This window comes from Diorhabda sublineata, chromosome X (genome assembly GCF_026230105.1).
Source record: "Diorhabda sublineata isolate icDioSubl1.1 chromosome X, icDioSubl1.1, whole genome shotgun sequence".
NCBI lineage: Eukaryota > Metazoa > Arthropoda > Insecta > Coleoptera > Chrysomelidae > Diorhabda > Diorhabda sublineata.
Window position 1 is genome coordinate 11,854,398 of NC_079485.1, and position 6,000 is coordinate 11,860,397.

Here is a 6,000-nt window from a genome sequence, read left to right on the forward strand (position 1 = left end):
ATCATACGTTCATTGCAACTACAACAAACAGCAAAATGAAATCCTCAAGCTCGTTTCACTGATAGTGACACTTGCTTATTTTTGACAGCTATGTTTTTTATACAATGGACATAAAAAGATATCCAGACATGATCAACTTAAAGTGAACTTGTTCTTTTATATAATTTTTAAGCATTCAATGATATAATGGAAATTTCCACCATTGTGCAAAAAAGGGGCTAGATCTAACTATTACTATGACCCTGACACAAAAATTCAGAATATTCAATAGTAAATCAGTTTAGTCTGAAAAAGTCAGTCAACCGAACATTAAGATCGTGATCATTGTTTTCTTTTATTAATAGTACATCAAATTCGTTTCCATCTATAAACTGTTAAACACCTAATATGATAAGTGGATACTGGCGATTGCGAAACATGTATAAAAAAAGACCTGAAAACTGGATCAACGTCTTTTTTCTTCATCATGTTGCGTCGTCCCACAAATCGATTTGAAGTTTTGATCGATAAAATTCCTCCTGTGTCTCCTCACCAGATTTAGTACCATGCTAAGTCCGAGTCTGCTTTAGAATAAAAACGGTGCTTAATGGGAAATGTTTTGATATTGTTAAGTCCACGACAGGCTTCCTAAAATACTTTCGGTCAGAAATTCAACGATGGATAAGTGGATTACCAAATGCAGTACTTCACTACTACTTTCTATTTAAAGTTTTAGTTTGATATTTCTATTTCCCTTTCGGCATTCTCTATTACTCTATATTTTACGAATAAAGTAAGAAATATTCTGGTGTTATATATTTATTGTCTAGGTATGTATTGTTTAATAGAAATGAAAGTGTTTAATTTGCAATCAAACAGTTGCAGTTTGTAAGGAGTTTAACTTAAAGATACACTTTGATACGAATGCCCTGAAATCAAGTTTTATTGTCGTCTCATTGATGGTGAATTTATTAAAAACTGTCAAAGACATGAGAAGTCAAGTATCAGGATCTTCGAGCTCCAAATAATTACCCTTTTTCATAACTGATTGATTTTCTACAACCATATATTATATACTATATAACTAAGTAAACAAAATGTTCAATTCAGTACATTTTTTTCATTTGAATCTGGCCCGTCTACACATTCTAATTTTAATATATATGGTCCTCTCCAAAATAGAGTATAGCACCCATGATCGACATAAGCATTTGATTATAAATAACCCTTTAGAAAAAAGTGGAGAAAAATGTAGAGGTTTAAGATCTGGTCAGTCTATTGATCCTTATCTACCAATCCAGCTCCTAGAAAAATACTGGTTTAAACACTTGTGAACATCTCTCCATAATGTGAGGGTGCGCTGCCCAGACATTGATTTTCTGATGGTGTTGGGTATGACCTTCAGTCATCTAGTTATATTACTCCAGTATGCGTAATTTAATGATTCACTGAACTATTTAGACAAAATGTTACTCATCAAAAAACATAATTTCTTTAAAAATGTGGATTGTTGTTACATGAATTCTGCAAACTGTCCCAAACATGCGGTGATCAGGATCACCATGACTGGGTTCAGACTACGTATTACCAACCGTTAAGATATACCTAAGTCGACTTTAATTTACCGTGAAATATTTTGGATTATCTTCACCATGTAATAAACATCAAGTTTCACGTCTTCAGATACTTAAGACAACCAACTTTTTGAATATTTCCTACCATAATCAGTTCTTTTGAATTTTCTCTCAACTGAATATTGATCAGAAGATAGGTGTGTCTGAGAACTTTGCATTGAACAAATCGCATACCTGTTGTTTAATTTCCATTATGTTTCCACATCTTATAAAAATTAAAGTCCCTATGCGCGAGATTCACATAACATATCATAACAGTAGTTATAATTTACTTTTTTACTTGAAATTTGATTAATCCGACACGTTAACTGATATTCGAATTGAAATTAGGCAGGTAACTGGATTTTCATCGACAAACAGCAACTTCAGTGAATCACCTAAAATACAACAGCTAATCGTTAATAATTTTTTACAGTAATAGCAAATACTCAAAATGAAATATATAAATGAATTTGTATTTACTCCAAAGAAATAAAAAATGCCCTACTATGTGTAACTGAATAAAGTATTGAAAGAAAATTCAAATGAAATATTAGAAAATCCACATTTCAAGAATTAATAATTGTTTTAATCATTTTAAATATCGGCATTTGAAATCGACCTACATCAGGTCTTTTGTGAAAAGTGTCGCTCTATAGAATTTCTAGCACACACACATGTAAACCAACTCTATGTCAATAAAGATCATTTTCATAGAAAAAATATATACGAGACAGGAATATTATGCAATAACCCTTAGAGCCATATGAGTCGAAGACTTTTTGTACAACTTGGGTTACCATAATTGATATGTTCCTGACTGCTTGTGTCCGCTTCTAAGGGAATTATTCCCTTTTTTGTTATGCAATTTCCTGTTTATTTAGGAAAATTCTGTCAATTGCTTTCTCTACGTTATTGGATGAGGACATTTACTATCTCTATAATGCTTATTTGCTTTAATTTTGGGAAGTACATAGGCAGGTTTGAGAATCTCCAAATACTTAAAATTAGCTACACTAACGCTTCTATGAATGAAAAAAAATATATTACAATTACAATACACTTATCCATGGTACAACACAAAAAACGTTTTATCGAATCTGTTAAATTCACAAACTACTTCAAATACGAAAAACTATTCTCTGAATGAACAGATGGGCATACGATTGGTTCGCCGATCTAGTCAACCATTGCACTGTTGGTTATCGAATATAATAATATTTGAAATTCAAATTGTTATGTGTCCAATCGTTTTATTGATTATTGTCTATTGTTTTGTTTAGAAAAATACATGAAGTCGTTCATAGAGTTTTTCTCCTAAAAAATTTGGCACGAAAATAGGAAATAATGAAATAAAATTTTTAGGCATGAATGTCAGACGGTAAATTAGACAAGCATTGATTTATTTATTGTTTAAATCATATTACAAAAATTTCTTTTATAATTGAATATATTGACACAAAATTTTCGTCATAAACCTAATGCATTCTCTACATTATATCTAAAATTGAGATGGACATCAAGGATTTGTCGAAGTCTGCGATACAAGGTATTTCATAAGAACTAAATATATATATATATATATATATATATATATATATATATATATATCACAGCAAACACATCAAAGAGAAGTGCAACAAAAAAATATGTATAAAAACACGTATCAGATTCACCCATCTTTGGAGTATTGGTCGCACATTTTAAGCTCGGCTCCAAGCATACCCTGAGCATGCTTGCTCAATACAGACGAGTAAAATTCGACTAATAGGCGATCTAGTGTTGACCAGAAACATGGACAGCTTAGAGTATAGAAGAAAGGTCGCTGACCTGATACTGTTTTACCCATTCTACCATGACAGATGCTCTTCCGAGCTGTCCAGCATAATCTCACCTAGAGCAGTTTTTCCAAAACCTACTCCACAGGTAAACGTAGCTCATCAACCCCGAGTCCGTTTACAGACACCCAGAACATCAATATATCAGGACTCATTTCTTTGGAACAGTACTGTGGAATCAGCTACCAAGGTACGTCTTTCCCCTACACTACAACCTACAGAAGCTCAAGATCAATATCCACAGGCATCTCCACACGGCATGCACCACTAGAACTTCTCGAGTGTGATATGGTTTACCCTCTTATGCTTGCTTTTTACATAAAAAATCAATAGATATAAAAACTATACCGATATGGCATGATTAATGTCAGAGCAAGCTGTATGACATTTAAACTGTAGAAGAAATGTGATAAGACGTAACATATGAACTTTCACCAACAAACAAGTCGAGTAGTTCCTGTATCGGCCCCAAAATTTTATGGCATCCAAAGCCAGAACAATCCCATGGATTAGACTTGCGTTGAGTTCAGTTGAAATTGCTCTGCACATTTTTGTTAGCATTTGTCTTCAAACGTATAATCATCCGGTAGATTTTCATTGTGTTGTTTTTTTGATCCAATTCGAATTGAAATACCAGCAGACTTCTTGCCCCTTCTCCTCAAAAAAAGAAGGATTGTCAACAATTAAGTTACCATTTATAGAACAACTGAATATATGTATATGAATAAAGTATAGGAGATCAACTAAATACGAAGACAACTACCGTTGACAGAACAAATTACCCCCGTAGGAGTTACCAAATCATATATTAATATTTAAACACAATTTTTAAAAATAAAGCTGAGTAAAGCTTTGAAATATATACATGAAAATCCCACCTCAGTTAATAAAACTAATAAGACTGAACTTGGAAAACTTAAGTGCTAAGAACACAATATGGCGACAGACAGATTATTTGTCTTTACCCTCCATTATGTAACAAAAAATATCAATAATAAAACAGAGAAACAGAGAGGGTCCAGTAATAACACACGCAGAGGATATATCTATAGTAACAAAGAATAGAAATGTAATGAAAGAAATATGGAAAAAATTATTAAAGAAGTCGAAAAAATGGCTCTTAAAATTACAATGTAGCGGAAAGAGAGAAGAAAGAATAAAAAAAAAGAAAATTAGAAGATGCGAATTTGAAGGGTTGAAGAAAATCGACTACCTAGGTGTAATAATAATGAACGAGGAGATAGAACAGAAGAAGTAAGAGAGAAGATACTAGCAGCGATTGGAGCACTTGGTTCAAATAGAAAAATGCTGAAGAGCAAATGACGGAAAATGAAAACAAAATTTGAAATATTTGAAACAATAATAAGGTCCATTATGACTTATGTTGCAAAGGTGATGAGTATGACAAAGAAAAAGGCCGAAATAATGATGATAATGTAAAGAAAAGTTATACGTACTATTATGGGACCGAAAAAAGAAAATGGTCTATAAAGAAGGCGAATAAATAGAGAAGTACAATAAAGATACTTAAAATATCGAGAGTAAGATAGCTGGAACATAGAAGGAGAGCTGGACCGGAAGCTTCAATATGAGTAACGATGTGTGAAGTGAACGCAAGTTTGCAGAGAGATGGTTAAATGAGAGGCAGAAGAATTTGGAAAGAATTGGGTGGAGAAACTGGAAACAAAATAGAACAAATTACCATCTTAAAAAGGACCAAACCATATATGAATATTCAAACAGTTCTCTGTTCAACCACTGTTGTAATATCAGATTGATGCGATATTTCAATATTGTCGATAGTTGACTCGGGAGATATCTGGACTGAATGTTAACTTTGTATATCTCAGATGTACTGATTTTACCCATAATTGGCAGCACATAGCTTGCTTCCAATACCTTGTGGCTATATTTTTTTTGAAGAAACTCAGTAAATTCAGACACTTTTTTAAATCTTTTAGCTTCTACTGTGTAGAACCTATTGATATAACAAACTCGGTTTCGTTTACTCTCTATTGAGAGAAATCACAAAATATCCCATTCTCATGTTATGTCGAGGTAGGCAGCAACTGTCGAGATTGTTAAATTGGAAGGTAATACTTTTACTTTAATCAATATTACGAGTAGTTTGTTGTACAGTTCCGCTGGGTATCTGTTATTAGTATTATTCGTAACTTTGGCACTTGTCTAAGCTTTGTTTGGGCAGTATGTATAATTGAAGTCTGATATTTTTCAGTAAATTTCACTAATTAGTATAAATATCAGTTTGTGAAAATGTTTATCTAGGAAGTTTTTCGTTGAATTAGTGTGTTTGTTTCCTGGTAAGAGACTAGAAAACTGTATTAACTATTTCTAACCTAACTCTTTCTAGTTAATCTAAATAAATAACATTTTTTACAGTTATACGCAGAATAAGAACTTTTTTATTTTGAGCATATTCAAATAAACACTAGGGTTATTTACTAAAAAAATACATTTGTTACTTTGTATTCTTAGAATACAATGAAACGAATTGCTAACGTAAACTAAAACCCCTCCTATTGGTAAATCAGTATAACGTTAAAACTGGC